This window comes from Artemia franciscana, chromosome 15 (genome assembly GCF_032884065.1).
Source record: "Artemia franciscana chromosome 15, ASM3288406v1, whole genome shotgun sequence".
NCBI lineage: Eukaryota > Metazoa > Arthropoda > Branchiopoda > Anostraca > Artemiidae > Artemia > Artemia franciscana.
This window is the reverse complement of record NC_088877.1, coordinates 28,282,981-28,294,425: the sequence shown is the minus strand read 5'-3', so window position 1 is coordinate 28,294,425 and position 11,445 is coordinate 28,282,981.

Below are 11,445 nucleotides of genomic sequence, written 5' to 3'. Positions count from 1 at the left end.
GTTACGCGCCACATTAGTTACGCGCCATTGTAGTTGTGTCCCTGTGTCCCACCTGTGAATAGAGATAGATATAAATATATGTTTTTAACTATGTAAAACATGCGAATATACAACTTTCTTCGCTGTCCTATTGTCTGTGCATATAAATAGATTGTCAGGTTTACTGACTCTTCAACATGCAACATATAATTGTCCATGGGAAAAACAATCCGTATTCAGATCTATACCTCATTATTCTAATGATGTGTCCCTGTGTCCCGGTCGTCATTTATATTCCCTGTTTCCCGGTCGTCATTTGTGTCCCGGTGTCCCAGTTTGTAATTTCTCTTTGAGTGTCCCGGTCGTCATTTATATTCCCTGTGTCCCGGTGTCCCGGTCGTCATTTGTGTCCCGGTGTCCCGGTCTGTAATTTCTATTCGAACAATCCCTGTGTCCCGGTCGTCATTTATATATCCCGCCTGTGCCCCCGGCGTCCCCGTTGTAGTTGTGTCCCTGTGTCCCGGTCGTCATTTATATTCCCTGTGTCCCGGTCGTGATTTGTGTCCGGGTGTCCCAGTCTGTAATTTCTCTTTGAGGTTCCCGGTCGTCACTTATATTCCCTCTGTCTCGGTCGTCATTTGTGTCCCGGTCTGTAATTTCTCTTTGAGTGTTTTTTCTTTTTAGTTTTTTTTAGTTTTTTACCTTTTTTCTTTTTTCAGTTTTCTTTTTCTTCTTTATTTTTAAGCGTCACTATGAAGTACATATCGACGAACCTTTGTTTTTTTAACTTAAATCTGGTAGGCATTGATGACCTTATCCAAGTCAAAATCCCAAACCCAATCATCATCGCTATCATTTTCAGTTTTGATATGTTTTGACTCTCGCTGTCCAGGTGGATTTTCATCTAACTGCGCGGTTTTGCGTTCTTTAGCCGCAAGCCTGTTTTCTTGCTGTTCTTGTGATTCCTTGGAACGCTTTCTTTTCTTACTTTCTCTATCAGTAGCAAGTTTTTTGGCATAAACTCTTAGAGCAGCTTCCTCGGCTGTTGCCATTGTAGGTTCTTCAGTCATTTTACAATTAATCATTTTTCCGTGAACAAATGTCTTAAATACCGTTAATGACGTCACCGTCAAAGCAAAAATGACGACAACTAATTTCATGACGTCAGTCAACACAGAAACATGACGTCACCTGATCCACAGACAGACACACAGACAGACAACTTATTTATATATATATATATATATATATATATATATATATATATATATATATATATATATATATATATATATAGATAGATAAATTTTCTATCACTGATGAAGTACGATCGTAAAAATTTATGATCGCCCTTTTACTTTGAAAGTAGACATAAATTGATCTGGATTTTCGATTTGGGCTCCAAACGACGTCATTTGGAAACATGAGTTATATTTTCTGATTTGTGACAAAAAACGCTTAGATTCTGACGTAGTTCCAATAAGGAAAGTCTTCAATGGCTCTGGTGGTGCAGCCAATAGAGGAAGTTTAACTTTTCCTGAGGCGCAACACATTCCCATTGTTTCACCATTGAATTTCAAGGCCTTGCAATAGGGACAAATTTTAGACATAGTCCCGATTTGAACACATCTACTCAAGCTATAATCATCGACTGGGCTGTACCTGAATGCCAGGCGATAACTTTCAGGTTGCTCTGATTTCTCGGCACGCTTTCTTTTCTTACTTTCTCTATCAGCAGCAAGCCTGATTTCTTGCTTTTCTTGTGATTCCTCGGCACACCTTCTTTTTTCACTTTCTCTTTTAGCAGCAAGTCTGGTTTCATGTTGCTCTGGTAGTTCCTCGGCATGCCTTCTTTTTTCACTTTCGCTTTTAGCAGCAAGTCTGGTTTCATGTTACTCTGGTAGTTCTTCGGCACGCCTTCTTTTTTCACTTTCTCTTTTAGCAGCAAGTCTGGTTTCGCGTTGCTCTGGTAGTTCCTCGGCACGCTTTCTGTTCTTTCTTTCTCTATCAGCCTCAAGCCTGTTTCCTTGCTGTTCTTTTGATTCCTCGGCACGTTTTCTTTTCTTACTTTCTCTATCAGCCTCAAGCCTGTTTCCTTGCTGTTCTTTTGATTCCTCGGCACGCTTTCTTTTCTTACTTTCTCTATCAGCAGCAAGTTTTTCGGCATAGACTCTTTGAGCATCTTCCTCGGCTGTTGCCATTGTAAGTGCATCAGTCATTTTACAGTTAAACATTTATAGATTTCTACGTAGACGCATGTCTTAAATATCTTTAATGACGTCACCGTCATAACAAAAATGACGACAACTAACTTCATGACGTCAGTCAACACACAAACATGACGTCACCTGACAGACATACCCTCACATCCACAGACAACTTATTTTTATATACACACACATATATATATATATATATATATATATATATATATATATATATATATATATATATATATATATATATATATATATATATATATATATATATATATATATATATATATATATATATATATATATATATATATATATATATATATATATATATATATATATATATATATATATATATATATATATATATATCTATCTATCTATATATATAAAAATAAGTTGTCTGTCTGTCTGTGGATGGATCAGGTGACGTCACCTGAAAAAACTGGATCAGGTGACGTCAAAACTGAAAAAACTAAAAAAAGGCAAAAACTACAAAAAAAACTAAAAACTAATAAAAAAAACAAAAAGCTAAAAAACTAAAAAAACTAAAAAAAGGCAAAAACTACAAAAAAAACTAAAAACTAATAAAAAAGCTAAAAAACTAAAAAAACTAAAAAAAGGCAAAAACTACAAAAAAACTAAAAACTAATAAAAAAAATAAAAAAGCTAAAAAACTAAAAAAACTAAAAAAACTAAAAAAAGGTAAAAAACTAAAAAAACTAAAAACTAAAAAAAACTAAAAAAAAAGGAAAAAACTGAAAAATAAGCTAAAATAAAGGTAAAAACCAATAAAAAACTAAAAAAAAAACTGAAAAAACTAAAAAAAGGCAAAAACTACAAAAAAAACTAAAAACTAATAAAAAAAGTAAAAAAGCTAAAAAACTAAAAAAACTAAAAAAACTAAAAAAAGGTAAAAAACTAAAAAAAATAAAAAATAAAAAAAACTAAAAAAAAGGAAAAAACTGAAAAATAAGCTAAAATAAAGGTAAAAACCAATAAAAAACTAAAAAGAAAAAAAGGAAAAAACTAAAAAAAATTTTCATCTAAAAAACTAAAAAAAACTAAAAAAGGTAAAAACTAAAAGAACTAAAAAAGAAAAAAATAAATGACGAAACTCAAAGAGAAAGCGACCAGGACAAAAGGAATGTTCGATTAGCAATCAACAAAGCACCGGGACACAGGGAGTATAAATGACGACCAGGACATAAGTAAAAAAAAAAAACTATCTATATATATAAAAATAAGTTGTCTGTGGATCTGTGGATCGTGGATCAGGTGACGTCACCTGAAAAAACTGGATCAGGTGACGTCAAAACTGAAAAAACTAAAAAAAGGCAAAAACTACAAAAAAAACTAAAAACTAATAAAAAAAATAAAAAAGCTAAAAAACTAAACAAACTAAAAAAAGGCAAAAACTACAAAAAAAACTAAAAACTAATAAAAAAGCTAAAAAACTAAAAAAACTAAAAAAAGGCAAAAACTACTAAAAAAAACTAAAAACTAATAAAAAAAATAAAAAAGCTAAAAAACTAAAAAAACTAAAAAAACTAAAAAAAGGTAAAAAACTAAAAAAATTAAAAACTAAAAAAAACTAAAAAAAGGAAAAAACTGAAAAATAAGCTAAAATAAAGGTAAAAACCAATAAAAAACTAAAAAAAAAACTGAAAAAACTAAAAAAAAGGCAAAAACTACAAAAAAACTAAAAACTAATAAAAAAAGTAAAAAAGCTAAAAAACTAAAAAAACTAAAAAAACTAAAAAAACTAAAAAGGTAAAAAACTAAAAAAAATAAAAAATAAAAAAAAACTAAAAAAAAAGGAAATGAACTGAAAAATAAGCTAACATAAAGGTAAAAACCAATAAAAAACTAAAAAGAAAAAAAGGAAAAAACTAAAAAAAATTTTCATCTAAAAAACTAAAAAAAACTAAAAAAGGTAAAAACTAAAAGAACTAAAAAAGAAAAAAATAAATGACGACACTCAAAGAGAAAGCGACCAGGACAAAAGGAATGTTCGATTAGCAATCAACAAAGCACCGGGACACAGGGAGTATAAATGACGACCAGGACATAAGTAAAAAAAAAAATTAACAAAACTAAAAAGAAGGTAAAAACTACAAAAAAACTAAAAAGAAAAAAAAACTAAAAACTAATAAAAAAACTAAAAAATCGAAAAATCTAAATAAACTAAAAAAGAAAAAAAAGGAAAAAAAAAAAGGAGAAAAACAAAACTAAAAAACGAATGTATATACAGACCGGTACACCGGGATACAAATGACGACCGGGACACAGGGAATATAAATGACGACCGGGACACAGGGACACAACTACAACGGGGACACCGGGGGAAACAGGGGGATATAAATGATGACCGGGACAAAAAAACTAAAAAGAAAAAAAAACTAAAAACTAATAAAAAAACTAAAAAATCTAAAAATCTAAATAAGCTAAAAAAGAAAAAAAAGGAAAAAAATAACGGAGAAAAACAAAACTAAAAAACGAATGTATATACAGACCGGGATACAAATGACGACCGGGACACAGGGAATATAAATGACGCCCGGGACACAGGGACACAACTACAACGGGGACACCGGGGGAAACAGGGGGATGTAAATGACGACCGGGACACCGGGACAGGGAATGGTCGATTAGCAATCACCATCAACAAAGCTCAAGGGCAATCATTAGAATCATGAGGTATAGATCTGAATACAGATTGTTTTCCCATGGACCATTATATGTTGCATGTTCAAGAGTCGGTAAACCTGACAATCTATTTATATGCAAAGACAATGGGACAGCAAAGAATGTTGTATATTCGCAAGTTTTACGTAGTTAAAACCAGGTGGCGCGAAGCGCCACCCCAACAGCTAGTATATATATAAATAACTTGTCTGTCTGTGTGTCTGTCTGTGGATCAGGTGACGTCATGTTTCTGTATTGACTGACGTCATGAAATTAGTTGTCGTCATTTTTGCTTTGACGGTGACGTCATTCAAGATATTTAAGACATATGTTCACGTAGAAATCTATTAATGTTTAAGTTTACAATGACTGATGAACTTACCATGGCAAAAGCCGATGAAGATGCTCAAAGAGTCTATGCCAAAAACTTGCTGCTGATAGAGAAAGTCAGAAAAGAAAGCGTGCCGAGGAATCAAAAGAACAGCAAGGAAACAGGCTTGAGGCTGATAGAGAAAGAAAGAACAGAAAGCGTGCCGAGGAATCAAAAGAACAGCAAGGAAACAGGCTTGATGCTGATAGAGAAAGAAAGAACAGAAAGCGTGCCGAGGAATCAAAAGAACAGCAAGGAAACAGGCTTGATGCTGATAGAGAAAGAAAGAACAGAAAGCGTGCCGAGGAATCAAAAGAACAGCAAGGAAACAGGCTTGAGGCTGATAGAGAAAAAAAGAAAAGAAAGCGTGCCGAGGAATCAGAGCAACCTGAAAGTTATCGCCTGGCATTCAGGTACAACCCAGTCGATGATTATAGCTTGAGTAGATGTGTTCAAATCGGGACAATGTCTAAAATTTGTCCCTATTGCAAGGCCTTGAAATTCAATGGTGAAACAATGGGAATGTGTTGCGCCTCAGGAAAAGTTAAACTTCCTCTATTGGCTGCACCATCAGAGCCATTGAAGACGAATGAATGCTTGCCTGAAAAATTCTAATTTATGGGCACACGTAAAAATATTAAAATTAACTACAAATATGCGTGTCCGATTGCAAAACGATGACTCTGGTCAAACATTTTCAGATCAATTGCTGACAATTGGAAACGGAAAGCTCCCAGTAGACTCAATTTCAGGACGTATACAACTACCTGCTGATTTCTGTAATTTAGTGACGTCTAAAAATGAATTGATTGAAAAAGTATTTCCGAATGTTCTAAAAAATTATAAAAATAATAAATGGCTAAGTGAAAGAGCGATTCTCGCACCCAAAAATATAGACGTCCACGAAATCAACAATATTGTTTTGACCAAGATTCGAGACCAGGCAGTCCTTTACAAGTCAGTCGACACAGTTTTGGAACCAAATGAAGCGGTTAATTATCCATCTGAATTTTTAAATTCCATAGATCTTTCAGGGTTTCCACCACACGTGCTACAACTAAAAATAGTCCTACCAATAATACTTTTAAGAAATATAAACCCACCAAAGCTTTGCAATGGCACTCGACTTGCCGTAAAAAAAACAATGGAAAACCTAATAGAGGCCACAATCTTGACAGGGCCTTTTGAGGGTGAGGCTGTTCTTATTCCTCGCATTCCCATGATTCCAACGGATCTGCCTTTTCAATTTAAAAGATTGCAATTCCCAATTCGATTAGCATTTGCAATCACCATTAACAAAGCTCAAGGTCAATCATTAGAAAAATGTGGTATAGATCTTAATACTGATTGTTTTTCCCATGGACAATTGTACGTTGCATGTTCGAGGGTCGGCAAACCTGACAATCTATTTATATGCAACGACAATTGGACAGCGAAGAATGTTGTATATTCGCAAGTTTTACGCAGTTAATTTGTATTGTATCTATCTATCTATCTATCTATATAAAAACGAGTTGTGTGTATGCATGTTTGTTTGTTTGTAAAAAGAGCGTTTGCATATGATGTCATTATTAGTACATACGGCTTTGTATATGCAGAGACAATGGGAAAGCCAAGAATGTTGTATATTCGCAATTTTTACGTAGTTTAACTCCTGCAGACGAAATGAATGCTTGCCTAAAAAATTCTAATTTATGGGCACACGTAAAAATATTAAAATTAACTACAAATATACGTGTCCGATTGCAAAACGATGACTCTGGTCAAACAGTAGACTCAATCTCAGGACGTATACAACTACCTGCTGATTTCTGTAATTTAGTGACGTCCAAAAATGAATTGATTGAAAAAGTATTTCCGAATATTCTAAAAAATTATAAAAATAATAAATGGCTAAGTGAAAGAGCGATTCTCGCACCCAAAAATATAGACGTCCACGAAATCAACAATATTGTTTTGACCAAGATTTGAGACCAGGCAGTCCTTTACAAGTCAGTCGACACAGTTTTGGAACCAAATGAAGCGGTTAATTATCCATCAGAATTTTTAAATTCCATAGATCCTTCTGGGTTTCCACCACATGTGCTACAATTAAAAATAGGCGTACCAATAATACTTTTAAGAAATATCAACCCACCAAAGCTTTGCAATGGCATGCGACTTGCCGTAAAAAAAACAATGGAAAACCTAATAGAGGCCACAATCTTGACAGGGCCTTATGAGGGTGAGGCTGTTCTTATTCCTCGCATTCCCATGATTCCAACGGATCTGCTTTTTCAATTTAAAAGATTGCAATTCCCAATTCGATTAGTATTTGCAATCACCATTAACAAAGCTCAAGGTCATTCATTAGAAAAATGTGGTATAGATCTTACTACTGATTGTTTTTCCCATGGACAATTCTACGTTGCATGTTCGAGGGTCGGTAAACCTGACAATGTATTTATATGCAGCGACAATTGGACAGCGAAGAATGTTGTATATTCGCAAGTTTTACGCAGTTAATTTGTATTGTATCTATCTATCTATCTATCTATATAAAAACGAGTTGTGTGGATGCATGTTTGTTTGTTTGTAAAAAGAGCGTTTGCATATGACGTCATTATTAGTACATACGGCTTTGTATATGCACAGACAATGGGAAAGCCAAGTACGTTGTTTATTCGCAATTTTTACGTAGTTTGAAACACATATATAAATCTATCTATATTCACAGGTGGGACACAGGGACACAACTACAATGGCGCATAACTAATATGGCGCGTAACGACTTACGCGCACGGGGGGGCTTGGGGGGGGCGCGAAGCGCCCCACCAACTAGGTGTTGGGGTGGCGCGAAGCGCCACCCACACAGCTAGTATATATATATATATATATCTTCTATATATATAAAAATAAGTTGTTTGTCTGTCTGTCGACTGACGTCATGTTTGTGTGTCGACTGACGTCATGTTTGTCGACTGACGTCATTATAAGGATTGAGCTGTATGTCGTCATGAAGTTGTTTGTCGTCTGACGTCATGTTTGTCGACTAACGAAACTACAGACCGGGACACCGGGACACAAATGACGTGTTATGTCTGTTATAACGTAATAGAGGTAACAATCTTGACAGGGCCTTTTGAGGGTGAGGCTTTTCTTATTCCACGCATTCTCATGATTCCAATGGATCTGCTTTTCAACCTAAAAGATTGCAATTCCCAATTTGATTAGCATATTTAGTTTTCAGTCCAGAACCACTAAAGCTATTATGTAAATATCAAAAATATTTATGTTGTCTGAGCAATAATTTTTAGTTTTTATTTCAAATAGAGAAAGTCAGAAAAGAAAGCGTGCCGAGGAATCAAAAGAACAGCAAGGAAACAGGCTTGAGGCTAAAGAACGCAAAACCGCGCAGTTAGATGAAGATCCACCTGGACAGCGAGAGTCAAAACATTTCAAAACTGAAAATGATAGCGATGATGATTGGGTTTGGGATCTTGACTTGGATAAGGTCATCAATGCCTACCAGATTTTAGTTAAAAAAACAAAGGTTCGGCGATATGTAATTCATAGTGAAGCTGAAAAATAAAGAAGAAAAAGAAAACTGAAAAAAGAAAAAATGTAAAAAACTAAAAAATACATATTAGAAAAAACACTTAAAGAGAAATTACAGACCGGGACACAAATGACGACCGGGACAGAGGGAATATAAATAACGACCGGGACACTCAAGGAGAAATTACAGACTGGGATACCGGGACACAAATGACGACCGGGACACAGGCAATATAAATGACGACCAGGACACAGGTATTTAAGAATATCGTTCAAAGACAGATTTTTAATTGTAAGAAGACCGTTGAAAGAGAAATTTCTTATTGTAAAATGACTGAAGAACCTACAATGGCAACACCCGAGGAAGCTGCTCAAAACGAATTTATTCACGCCGAAGTAGCTGAGTTGGTAAAGCGTTATGTTTCAGGTTCTAGGTCCGAGAGGCTCCAGGTTTGAACCTTGGCTTTAGCATTAATACAAAAGAAGAAAAAAACTAAAAAAGGTAAAAACTACAAAAAAACTAAAAAGAAAATATATATATATATTGCTTAAACTCATCGATGCTACGATGCCCTACAATATCCTGACGAATATAAATGACGCCCGGGACACTCAAATAGAAATCACAGACTGGGACACCGGGACACAAATGACGACGAGGACACAGGGAATATAAATGACGACCCGGACACAGGGACACAACTACAACGGGGACGCCGGGGGGCACAGGGGGATATATATATATAATGACAACGGCAACAAAGGAAATGGTCGATTAGCAATCACCATCAACAAAGCTCAAGGGCAATCAATAGAATCATGAGGTATAGATCTGAATACGGATTGTTTTCTCATGGACCATTATGCGTTGCATGTTCAAGAGTCGGTAAACCTGACAATCTATTTATATGCACAGACGATGGGACAGCAAAGAATGTTGTATATTCGCAAGTCTTACGTAGTTAAAAACATATATATATATATATATATATATATATATATATATATATATATATATATATATATATATATATATATATATATATATATATATATATATATATATACTAGCTGTTGGGGTGGCGCTTCGCGCCACCCCAACACCTAGTTGGTGGGGGCGCTTCGCGCCCCCCCCAAGCCCCCCCGCGCGCGTAAGTCGTTACGCGCCATAATAGTTACGCGCCATTGTAGTTGTGTCCCTATGTCCCACCTGTGAATATAGATAGATATATATATATATATATATATATATATATATTGCTAATCGACTGGTGATTGCTGGTGATTGCTAATCGACCATTCCCTGTCCCGGTGTCCCGGTCGTCATTTATATCCCCCTGTTTCCCCCGGTGTCCCCGTTGTAGTTGTGTCCCTGTGTCCCGGTCGTCATTTATATTCCCTGTGTCCCGGTCGTCATTTGTATCCCGGTGTCCCGGTCTGTATATACATTCGTTTTTTAGTTTTGTTTTTCTCCTTTATTTTTTCCTTTTTTTTTCTTTTTTAGTTTATTTAGATTTTTAGATTTTTTAGTTTTTTTATTAGTTTTTAGTTTTTTTTTCTTTTTAGTTTTTTTGTAGTTTTTACCTTCTTTTTAGTTTTGTTAGTTTTTTTTTTTACTTATGTCCTGGTCGTCATTTATACTCCCTGTGTCCCGGTGCTTTGTTGATTGCTAATCGAACATTCCTTTTGTCCTTTTTTTCTTTTTAGTTTTTTATTGGTTTTTACCTTTATTTTAGCTTATTTTTCAGTTTTTTCCTTTTTTTTAGTTTTTTTTTTATTTTTATTTTTTTTTAGTTTTTTACCTTTTTTTTAGTTTTTTTAGTTTTTTTTGTTTTTTAGCTTTTTTACTTTTTTTATTAGTTTTTAGTTTTTTTTGTAGTTTTTGCCTTTTTTTAAGTTTTGTTTTTCTCCTTTGACCGGGACACTCCCTGTGTCCCGGTGCTTTGTTGATTGCTAATCGAACATTCCTTTTGTCCTGGTCGCTTTCTCTTTGAGTGTCGTCATTTATTTTTTTCTTTTTTAGTTCTTTTAGTTTTTACCTTTTTTAGTTTTTTTTAGTTTTTTAGATGAAATTTTTTTTTAGTTTTTTCCTTTTTTTCTTTTTAGTTTTTTATTGGTTTTTACCTTTATTTTAGCTTATTTTTCAGTTTTTTCCTTTTTTTTAGTTTTTTTTATTTTTTATTTTTTTTTATTTTTTTACCTTTTTTTAGTTTTTTTAGTTTTTTTTAGTTTTTTAGCTTTTTTACTTTTTTTATTAGTTTTTAGTTTTTTTTGTAGTTTTTGCCTTTTTTTAGTTTTTTCAGTTTTTTTTTAGTTTTTTATTGGTTTTTACCTTTATTTTAGCTTATTTTTCAGTTTTTTTCCTTTTTTTTAGTTTTTTTTAGTTTTTAGTTTTTTTAGTTTTTTACCTTTTTTTAGTTTTTTTAGTTTTTTTAGTTTTTTAGCTTTTTTATTTTTTTTATTAGTTTTTAGTTTTTTTTTTTAGTTTTTGCCTTTTTTTAGTTTTTTTAGTTTTTTAGCTTTTTTATTAGTTTTTAGTTTTTTTTGTAGTTTTTGCCTTTTTTAGTTTTTTTAGTTTTTTAGCTTTTTTATTTTTTTTATTAGTTTTTAGTTTTTTTTGTAGTTTTTGCCTTTTTTTAGTTTTTTCAGTTTTGA